Source organism: Dendropsophus ebraccatus, chromosome 12 (assembly GCF_027789765.1).
Source record: "Dendropsophus ebraccatus isolate aDenEbr1 chromosome 12, aDenEbr1.pat, whole genome shotgun sequence".
NCBI lineage: Eukaryota > Metazoa > Chordata > Amphibia > Anura > Hylidae > Dendropsophus > Dendropsophus ebraccatus.
The window spans coordinates 86,608,336-86,620,555 of NC_091465.1; the positions used below are offsets into that span (position 1 = coordinate 86,608,336).

General features: G+C 43.2%; 1 protein-coding gene across 6 annotated transcripts in view; it reads left to right on the forward strand.

Annotated features, from left to right (window-relative positions):
- SPEN (spen family transcriptional repressor) overlaps window positions 1-12,220 on the forward strand; it is a 52,080-nt gene that overhangs the window by 12,603 nt on the left and 27,257 nt on the right. The gene's annotated exons all lie outside the window — the stretch shown is intronic.

Here is a 12,220-nt window from a genome sequence, read left to right on the forward strand (position 1 = left end):
CTCTGCTGTATTTGTCAGATTTGGGTTTTCCAAGAGTGTACTGATGTACTTAGAAAAGTCTGGGGGGGGGAGGCTCTGTAATTAACCTTTCCGCCAATCTGGCATTTTAAAGGGAACCTGTTACCCCGGGCAGTCTCCCCCCGAATCCACCCCACACTCTTAGAGGGCCCCGCGTGCATACCCGCTCCCGCCGCAGAGATCTGTCCGTCTGCTCTTCTGCATGCTCAATATGCAAATGAGCGGAGAGGAGTCTGATGGCCATAGGAAATCAGTGGAGCAAGCAGATGAGCTTATGGACAGATCTTCGCGGTGGGGGCAAGATGTGCAGGAGCAGGTATGTATGCAGGGCTCTTTTCGGGGGAGGGGGGGATGCCCAGGGTTACAGGTTCTCTTTAAGGTGAATGGAAATCACTGCACTCGACATTCACAACACAATGGCATTGACTTGAAAGGCTTGTTGTGTATGTTGTTGCGTCTGATTTTCTGTGATATAAGTGAAGTGGAGTGTGATATACTAGTGAAGGGGTTTGACCGCCCTGTAGTTCTGTAAATTATCAGTGGTCGAGGCTTGCCAGCTCTGCCATTGGGATCTTTTGGCATGTTGAGATTACTAAAATCCACAAATGAATTCTGTCACCATGTGTGGTTGCAAGGCTTTTGTATAGCCGTTTATAAAATTTGGGAGGAAATCCTCTTAGTCCTTAGTTATTGGCTACCCAGTGAGAATCTGCGTATTCTGTCCTCTCCACTTGTGACGTCCACTTTTTGCCATTACAGATGAATGTTTATTGCATTTGCCTGTTCAGCGTCCTCGGTTTCAGTGTTGATCATTTTTCTACCATTCATATTGTGTGCTGATTTGCTTTACTTTTGCTATGAATTCCCTCATAGGAGTCTGAAAAGCAAGCAGTTTTAGATTTTATTTCATTTGTTGTCTTGGCAGCCACATGTAAATGCTTTTCTAAAGAATTGTGTTGATGTATCATTGCTGGCTGGGGTGTACTGTTTCATAGGGGTGTATTAGTGGCACATAATATTTAATAACTGGATGCTCTAAAAAAATAAAAGAAACCATACTCACCTGCCCAATTCCCAGCTCTTAACGTTTCCACTGATCTTGGCCGTTTCCTGTGCCAACCCAGCCAGTCACTGGCTAAGGCAACTCGTTCTTTTGGACTGTGATTGGCCGAGAGGGGAGTTCCAGGGGGGGGCAGCATGTCACAGGAAGCAGTGGAGACCAGAAGCTGTCAGAATGGCAGGCGATCAGGGCAGACGAGTACAGTCTTTTTACAGCACCCAATGTGATTTATTTTTGTACCGCTGAATTACCCCTTTATTTGTGTCGCACATGAGGCAGCATGGGGCCATACCAATTATTACACGAGGGAATTATCTGCCAAATCAGGCAGATATCTGTGTAATAGAAGCGGTGATCAGCTGATCAACTGTTATTTTTTTAACATGTTAAAGATTAATCATCTGTCAACTGTACATCTCTGTGGAATAGAAGGTGCGCAGCACCCCATGGGTGAATTAAGAAAGGGGCTGTGTGTACATCACTAGTGATGTTCCTGCAGCCTCAGTCACACGATTATTGAGACGCTTAATAGGCTCAATAGGAAAGTGCCGACCCATTGGGTTACAGAGCAAATTGTGCCGTCTAATACAGCTTTAACCTACCACAACACAATGGATTGAAAATGTTAAAATCGAACATGTTTGAGTATGCTTTTCCGGAGTATGCTTTTCCGTCCACTGTTGAGATACTGTTAGCCGTTCCCTTACGAACGTGGCGTTGTTTATGGCCATCTTCATTTGACAGGTAGACTATGTTGGGATGACTTCTAGAATAAGACCTCTTGGTTTGCCTTCCATACCTCGGGGTACTTTGGATTGCAGATAGATCCTGGTTCTGCTCTCTGTGATGTCTATCTATGGCTGTGTTTGATGAGATACAGCCTTATAGAGTAACTACAGAGCTTAGTGCTTATTGGTAAATGTTTATACAATGTAATCCTACTAGGTACCGGGTCACCAAGGCCATATGTCGTGCACCACACGCTCCCATAGACTGAAGCTGCTAATAGAAAGGTTTGTGCTGCCTTGTGCCGTTTCCATTGCCCTTCTTGGAAAGTGCTAAAACGCATAAATTCTGCTTCAGCTTTCCTACAACCTGTAGTCTGTTGTTGATGTAGGGCGGCAGGAATAGATGGCTGACGCTTCATTCAGAGCCTAGCATTAAGGATTGTGTGCAGCTGCTGAGTCAGACATCACCCACAGGTTTTGTTCTTCCTGTTTGACTTATTAACATGAAATATTTGATATTGCTGTTTGTCTGCTCACATTTATACTGTGCATTGTGTGACATGGTGGAGGTCAGTCTTCTAATAGAATCTACAGTGTAGAACAGTCTCTTTCCTACCTCATTGCATTTATGTGACTTTAATTTACTGTTTTGTCCTTTGGTAACAGGATTTCGCCATGAGGTTGTATTTGTGTCCCAGTCACATGTCAGGTTCTTTATTTCACAATCCAGGGCTTTGAGAAGCTCTTTGATTAATTGAAAAAACACAAAATTCTGAAAATGTCACAAAAATGAAGTCCCTTTGTTTCTGGAACTTCAGCACAGCAACATTTTAAGTATGATGAATTTATAGACCGTGCCGTCTTATTTTTAGTTACTCTTACTTGTCCTAAGCCATAAAAATGCAGGAAGCCAGAGGCGTGTGCTGCTGCTATCAGCTCTGTGAAGTGTGTCCTCTGTGCGTGGGAACGAACCACAACTGTGGTCCAGTGTATGTGCTGTGTATCAGTGTGCTATACGCAGCCACTGGGAACCAGAGGGAGAGGTGGTCGCTGAGCGGAGGATGGGGCTCCTTGTTTGTATGTCTGCAGCCAGTCTGGACTGGAATAATCCAGTTTCATTTGGCTGAATGCCACCTCCCAGGCCGAGCACATTGCACTTCCTCATCCTGGCAGCATGGAGTATGGGGGAGGGTAATGTGCTCATTAATGCAAAGTGTGAACTGCTTTCCAATTAACCCGGATATGTTACAAAAAGCCCAGGGAGGAGATTATGCTTAGTCATTTACATTGTGCACCCCTCCTGGATTTACATAGCACGTTGCTATTGATGCTTTTGCTTTGTAGGCAAATTCTGCACCTCTGCAGCTGAACTATCTCCAGCATTAGATGTATGCACGGACTTGTTCTTTGGGGTTGTTTATTCCTCTTAATAATTTGGTGGAAAGCAGCAGTAGAGTGTGAGAGAAAATGCGTGCACTTCACACAGGGCAGATTTTCCACAGTGGGTTTTGTGGGAAAATTCACAGTGACTTATGGGATGGAATTTGTTATTCCTGTTAACACACTAGCGATAGCTACACAAAATCTGTATGGACCTGTGGCAATTTAATGCTTTATTTTAACTATTGAATTAATCAAAATCTGCAATATTTCTCCAGTGATTTTTTTTTTTTTTACCAGATTAGCAAATTTAGAATAATAAAAAAAAATAAATAAATACATATTCTGCTCTTAAATCTGCATTGAAAAGAAATGCTGTGATGTTGCTTAATAAAACATTTTCAGCAGAAGGAGGGGGGAAAAAAAATATTATATATATATATATATATATATGTATATGTATATATACTCTACAAATGCTGTGAATGTTCGTGGCATGGATTTTTCAGTCTGCAGCGTGACTTTGTGTTGCACATTGTTTGCAGCTTTGTTCCCATTTGTCTCCAATTGTGTTTTTGCTCTCGCTTTTAGCTGTATACCCACAGCATTTCCATCCCATGTAGTCCTGTCAAGTGAACCCTTTTCTATCTGAAAGCTCTTTCCGGGTCTCTCTTCCGGGTACCTTTTGGTGGTGGCTTATCTTTCTGAGAACAAAAATTTGGGCATAACAGATTTCACCATCTATTGGTTTTACTCTGCATGGCAAATTTGCACATGATGTTGCATAATACAGATGCAGCATTTGATAAAATCCAAACAAAATACTAAGGCCTCATTTACACATCCACAAAATTTGGTTGTAATTGCTGTTCCACAGTTATGGACAAATTTTTATCCCATTAGTTTGTATGTGCCTATTCACACATCCGCGGATCCGTGCCACAAAAAAATGGAAATGTTGTAGTGCATACCATGATTTTTTTTTTTTTGCGGACGTCCACAAAAAAATCTGGATCCACAATTTTAGCCAGGATCATCATTTTGACCATTTCTCCTATCATACGGATGATACTGTGAATTACGGACAGAAAATTGTGGACTCAAAATATGGTCCTCAAAAATATACTAACATGTGAATGAGGCCTAAAGGATGTTGAAGAAGAGAATTTAGCCAACATTTCCATCGGTCAGAAGTGAAAACTTTATTATTATAGATTATTAGCATTACACATCATTGTTCACGGTTGATTTGTTCGATTATTATATATTTGTTCATTTCTGGCTCCGACTACAAAGACCACCAAAGTCCAATGTTTTTTTGTGAAAATGAGTGAATGGGCCAATAGGGTATAAATGATGGTAGGGCGGGTAACTGTTCCCAATTACTGATGTACCTTTGTCCCACCAGTCTGTGTATAAATACAAGGGACATTTCGGCATCTGCCAGGCCGGATCTTGTTACACAATCTCGCAGCAAACAGGTAACTTCTGTGCAGTTTGTATTTCATTGTTCAGCAATTATGGATCACCAGTGATAAGCACAGAGTCTATTAAATGCAAATGTGCAAACCTGAAAGACTGGCCTTGTTTGTGAAGAAACCGGTCACCACCTACCATTCTACCCTGCTGCTTGTCACCCCGTGTGCCCTAGTTCCTTCTGTATGTGAGTGATGTCTGACACTGCCTGAACTTTTGTCCTCTGTGTGGTTGTTGCCTTCTCTTAAGCTGGCCATGCATATTAGGTTTTGATAGGCCAGAATGTGAGGAGACAGTTGCACACCAGCAACTCGATGACCAGGTTTCACCACTTTCAAAAAACCGACAGATGATGATTTGGGCTGAAACTAGTCTGAAAGAGTGGCTGACTGTGCATGTATGAGTCTTAAAGTGATTGTACAACCAGGCCCAGGCTAAAGCAGTTAGTGGGAGGAAACCCTAGCCCCTCTATGATAGAGTTCCAATAGTTCTAATGGAGTCACGTCATGGAGGGGCTGGGGTTTCTTCCCACTGGGGGTGGGTCGGCCCGCCTCCAATGCTTCAGCTTGGGCCTAGTGGTACAGTCACTTTAAGGGTGCCTTCAAACATACCGACTCGCAGCAAAAAACTCGCTGCGAGTTTCTGCTATGAGCCGAGGTCCTGGAAGGCCCCTATCACTACATACAAGCAGTGGTCTGAAAGACCGCTGCGTGTACGTAATGCAGTCGCCCCCTTAACCCCTCTGGCTCGCGCACTGGTCCCGCACCGCTGTCTCCATACATTGCCTGGCTCTGGCTGCATGGGGTCCTGGCGTCTTGCTCTGCCGCCCAGCCAATCAGTGTGTTGCCCATCCGCAGCCACTGATTGGCTGGGCGGCAGAGCGGGACCCCGTGCAGCCAGAGCCAGGTAATGTATGGAGACAGCGGTGCGGGAGCCAAAGGGGTTAAGGGGGCGGCTGCATTACATACACGCAGCGGTCTTTCAGACCACTGTTTGTATGTAGTGATAGGGGCCTTCCAGGACCTCGGCTCGTAGCAGAAACTCGCAGGGAGTTTTCTGCTGCGAGTCGGCATGTGTGAAGGCACCCTAAAGAGGTATTATGGGGAAAACTCACTTTTCCCCTATCCACAGGATAGGGGAAAAGTAGATCGCTGGGAGGGTTCCGGGGTCAGACCCCCGCGATCTTCTACTTTTCCCCGGAATACCCCTTTAATGGTTGGCTGACTTATGTAATATGTTTTTGAGAAACTAACGTAAGAGCAGTGGGGAAGTTACTAATGGAGCAATGTGAATGTTCATTGCAGAAAATGCTACTTCTTTATACCAATGCATCTTATTGCTGTTGGTTTTCATTTTTTATGGCCTTGAGTCCGAGAACCTCTGTAATGATTTTTCACATATAAATGCTTTCCAATCTCTTAAAATCCTGATGAAATTGCTTGCTGATGTAAGGGTATGTTCACATGGTCAAGTATTTAATTGAAGCTATTGGAAAACAGCCAGAAATGGATTGAAGAGAGAAAAGGTCTCTTTCCTTTATACAGGTCTTCCATTTATAACCTGCTCCTTACTTTGTATTTAAAGGGGTAGTGCGGCGCTCAGAAATTATTCACAGAATAACACACATTACAAAGTTATACAACTTTGTAATGTATGTTATGTCTGTGAATCGCCCCGTTCCCCGTGTCCCACCACCCCCACCCGTGTACCCAGAAGTGTGGTGCATTATACATTACCTGATCCGTGTCGAGGGCCGTCTGCCATCTTGTGCCAAACGTCATCTTCGGACGGACGGCCGAGTCGCTGCCGCCCGTCCCCCTATGCCGCGTCACAACTGTGCTCAGCCGCGATTGGCTGAGCACCGTTATGCTCAGCCAATCGCGGCTGAGCATCGGATGACGCTGCAGAGGGCGGCCGGCATTCGGGACAGTCGGAGCTGTTCGCCGTCCGCCTGAAGAAGACGTCACTCGCTGAAGATCGGAGACGGGTGTCGGCACATGACAGGTGAGTATAGCGCACCACACTTCCGGGTACACGGGTTGGGGTGGTGGGACACGGGGAAGGGGGCCATTCACAGACATAACATACATTACAAAGTTGTATAACTTTGTAATGTGTGTTAGTCTGTGAATAATTCTTTACCACCGCACTACCCCTTTAATATTTGCAACTGAAAACCTAAATGTGTGAACAAACCATGAAGGCAAGTCATAACTACTAAAAAGTGAGGAGCCAAGTCTATGGGAAGTGTAAAGGAGAAGTCCGGCCAAAATGAAAAATCTGCTAAAGGCAGGAAGGTGCTGGAACATAATAAAGAATCTATACTTACCTGTCCCTGTCCCCCGCCGAGCTGCATCGCTGCTCCTGGACCCCTGCCGGGATTATGCAGCTGCCACTCCTGACATGTCACAATTAGCTGAGTGGGTACTTTCCACAGGGTCATTACATACCAGGAAATGGGCAAGTATACATTCTGTAATATGTTACTGCACCCCCTGCATTCTGCTTCCTTTTCATTTTGGCTGGACCAATCAGTGTCAGTCAGGGCTGAGTGACAAGGAGGAAGGCAAAGGCATAGTGACTTCATGCTGCTGTGGCTCCATCCCTATGCCTGATTACTATGATCAGGGATTACAGAACACTTAGAAAACGATGCGTTTAAGGACACAGTGTCTAAAAAGGTACTCAAGAAGGTTTTTATAACATAAAGGACATGACTGGTTCCCTTTAAAGGGATAGTCCGGCCCGGGGGTATTTTTAAGCTATGGCTGAGCTGCCTTGAGACGTCACGTCTCATGCGGCAGCTCACACCAGGAAGCGGCCGCGACAAGTGTACCGGGTGGTGCGATCCGGGACCCGGCGCTGGAACCGGGAAGGTAAGTGACCTCCGCCGTCCATAACCACCCACTCCCCAGCCATAGCTTAAAAATGATGTTCAATTGTATATAATTTATACAATGATGTTCAATTATATATAAGCCCAGTGTGTAGGCCAATATTTAACTGTAGACATTACAAAGTAGGCCTCACCTTATGTGGTGGTACATAAGTTTCCGAAGGACACTATTGACTGGAAATGCTGTCCAAATTTTTGGCATGCAATGACTGATCTGGATCAGCTTTAGTTTTGGCCTGTAAGATTTATCGATAGCGGTAAGCATGCTTTCTGACATATAAACATATGAAGCATCTGCCATAAAGCATAGGAAGAGCCAACATCCAGAAAGGATGCTGTAAAATAGTGACGAGCAGCGTGCGTTATGTCGGGCAATACAGCCCTTTATTCTTACTACTTAAAGGGAATGTGTCACCTACATTTTATTTTACTGATTTAGAGAGAGATACCAAAACATGTTAGAAAATTATTAAATATAATTTTTTTTTTTTTTTTAAACAACTTCTGACTTTTTTTTTTTTTCATTTTGTCTTTTGCCTGAGCTTTTTTTAACAGCACTTAATATATTGCTTTATGGCAAGACTCACGGCCATAGACGACAATAGACATTACTGAGGGTACTCTGTGACCTTTGAAGAGGTCATTCCACGGGGAGCTGCTATTTTCTTATACTAAAGGCCATATTCGATGGCGCATGAAACAGACGCCAAGATAGTTGATTTGTGACTGATGGAAAGCGAAATTTTTGTGTAAAAAAGCAAATTTAACTTGGACCACACGTAGAGGCATGAGGGTGCAGATCCATAGTCCTAGCATTAAGACTTGCATCTCATGATAACTAAAGGACGATGTAAATAAAATAGCAATAGTTTAAATGTGCGTAAGCCATCAGGATAACCTGGCTCCAAAACAGCTTAAAAATCAGCCTGGTTTTTATATGAGGGTCTTAGAATACGGTGATAGTTGGGTTCTTTTTTTAAAGTTGTTTTTTCAAGCTTCTTTTGCTTTCAGTGTGAGCTGCCAAGCATTCCCACATTCCCCATGTAAGTCAACTCTGGAGCTTGGTGCCCTCCCTTCCCCCTTGTTTAAACTTGTTTAGCTTATTTTTGGGGGGGCCTCTTCTGTATATGGGAATGTTCTTTTACATATGGTCTGGGATTATCTTCATCTCCTTTAGATTTGGCAAGTTGTGCATTTAGTAATACTTTATTTGGTTGTGAATAGCACAAAAATATAGGGCAAAAATGCACTAAGAATATATGTTTTATTTTCAGCTTTATGTAAATGTCCGTGGAAGTTCTTATCCTTAGGTCACCAGAAATCTCTCCTGGATGCTGTTAGAGTGATCCTGTTTCATCTTCCCCTGAGGGTACGTGCACACTGCGGAATGGCGAGGGATAACCCGTTGCGCATTCCGCAGCTCCCACCCGCCGGCGGACTGAGGCAGGCGTCTCCGTCCGTGTCATAGACTCCATTCTATGAATAAAGGAACGTGTTCATTCTTTAGACGGATGACGGAATCCGCCCTTGCATAGAATCGAGTCTATGACACAGGGTAGAGGAACCCTTCTGCACATATGGCAGTGCCCGGTAAACAAACCTTACTGGACCGACTGTTTTCATTTATTTAACACGGTTCTCCCCATAGGGATCCCCCAGACACCCCAACATGTCTTACTCTTCCTAAATATAGATCATATCCCATTTAAATATAGACGATTGGCATGCATATTGTATATTCATGCCAAAACAGTCTTGGCTAGACATTGGAGATCCACCACCATCTCGGACATACAAGAGTGAATAGAGGCTGTTACACTTATCACTATGGAAGAATCATAGCTTTAGGCTCTGTAAACATGAAAAAATTCTCCATAACATGGAGTATGTGGAGGGCCTCTACCTATTTTAAAGATGTCTGAGATACCATGGTATTACACTGTCTATAACTATATGACCCTTTGTGACCTACAGTTTCTTTTGCTCTGATTATATCCACATCACAGTCTCTTTCATATGTTGTCTGTAAGCCGTTCTGAGACTTTTCCATCGCTTCTAGTGATGGATCTACTTCATTTTTCAAATTGGATTGAGTAGAATCGACGCAAGTGGTCGGCTATGGACTTTGCCGGATGACTAGTTGAACTTCTCTCTCGAGTTTCTGTTTCTAGTCCTAAAATTGGGACATTTTTCTTTTTATGTTATACCTCAAATGACCTCTGGAATACTTGTTATACCTCATAACGGGAATATTTTATCACATCTTTTTAACCCTTAGACGACCCAGGGCGTATAGTTACGCCATGGAAGTCTGTCCCCAGACGACCTAGGGCGTAACTGTACGCCTTGGGTGTTTCTCCCGCTATGAAGCGTGCTCCGGAGCAGAACGCGCTTCATAGCAGGTGGGGGCCGGCTGCAATCAGCAGCCGGGTCCTCACCGGTAATGACACGCTGCAGCGATCGCGGAGTCCCCTGTCACTTACCGATCGGGACCCCCGCAGTGTGACTGCGGGGGTCCCGATCGGTAAAACAGACCGCCGGAGGTCTCTCACCTGCCTCCGTGCGGTCCGATCTGCTGCACAGGCAGGCTCAATGAGCAGATTGCCGATAACACTGATCAATGCTATGCCTATGGCATAGCAATGATCAGTGTAAAAATCAAACTAATGTATGTACAAGTCCCCCAAAGGGACTTCAAATGTGTACAAAAAAAAAAAGTTAAAAACACTAACACACTACCCCAAAACCCCTCCCCCAATAAAAGTTGAAATCACCCCCCTTTCCCATTATATAAATAAAACATAAAAATAAATAAATAAACATATAATATACCGTAGCGTGTTTAATTGTCCAATCTATTAAAATATAACAAGCGTCATTGCGAACGGTAAACTGCGTAGACGAAAAGAGGGAAAAAAGTGCGCGGATTACCGATTTTATGTTACTATATATATATCTATATATATATATATATATATATATATATATATATATATATATATATACAACGAATAGTCCGCAGCACTCCAAGTTGTGAAACAAAAAGTGGTATTTATTCCAAATATATCATAATATCAAAAATAGTGACATGCAGCAAATAGACGCGACGTTTCGGCAGCCTCTACGCTGCCATTCTCAAGCTTGAGAATGGCAGCGTAGAGGCTGCCGAAACGTCGCGTCTATTTGCTGCATGTCACTATTTTTGATATTATGATATATTTGGAATAAATACCACTTTTTGTTTCACAACTTGGAGTGCTGCGGACTATTCGTTGTATATGGACATTCATACCCCTGGTTGGGGAATCTGCTGGCACCAAACTACGTTTTACAAGGTAGTGCTGCTTTTATATTCTTTTTCCTATATATATATATATATATATATATATATATATATATATATATATATATATATATATATATATATATATATAAAATTTATAAAAAGTGATCAAAACGTCCGATCTTCACAAATATGGTATTAATAAAAACTAGAGATCATGGCGGAAAAAAATTACACCCCATACAGCCCCGTAGGTGAAAAAATAAAACAGTTATAAGCGTCACAATAGTCCCATTTTATTTATAATTAATTGCCAAAAAAAAGGATTTCATAAAAAAAAAAAAATATATAACATTAGAGAATCTGTGTAACCTGCATATGGTTGTGTTCGGGCTGACCTATAGAATAATAGTATAATGTTGCTTTTACCATATAGTGCATTACGTAGACACAGGAACCCCCCAAACGTTACCATATTGCATTCTTTTTTTACGATTTCACCAATTTATATCTTCATAAGTAATATATTTGGAATTCCATCATACATGTTATGGTAAAATGAAAGACGCCATTACACAGTACAACTATTCCTGTAAAAAACAAGCACTTACACGGCCTGTAGATAGAAAACTGAGAGTGCTGGAGCTCTTAGAAGGGGAGGAGGGAAAAACGAAAACACTAAGATCAAAATTTGCGCGGTCCACTGGGTCATTTTGGGCCTGGTCCTCAAAGGGTTAAGTTTATAATATTTTCATATTACTTAAAAAAACAGGAGTCTATGACAGGGGCAGAGGCCCACAGTTGCGAGCTGCAGAATGCACGAGGAGTTATCAGTCGCAATTCCATAGTGTGCAGGTATCCGTACGCTGTGTTTTCTACTGGGTCAGCTTTGTGCTGCACCAGAAACTCTTCTACTGGTGCAGACGATAGAAAATAGCAGGTTAGATCTAATATGGCATCTGCTATTTTTAGTGACAGAAAATGTTCATGAGTAATGTGCACTTACACATCTAGTCCGCCCTTATAGTGTTTAATTTCTATTTTTATCTTAGGCCTTATTTGCACATTCCATGAATACTGTCCAAGCACGGAAGATGTGCTATGGACCAATTCACGGACCTCCCAGCATTATGTATCATCATGACACCATGAGCTCCGAATCAGTTTAACCCATAGCTGCACCAGGACGTTACTGAACATCCTCGTGCCGCTATGGGAGTTCAGAGGGGGGTCGCGCGGCGACCCCCCTCTGAACTGCCGCGATCCCGGGTGCCGCATGTAGCCCGGGATCGCGGCTATTAGCGGGCACGGTCCGATCGCTGTGCCCGCTAGTTAAGTACTTAGAAGCAGCTGTCAAAGTTGACAGCTGCGTCTAAATA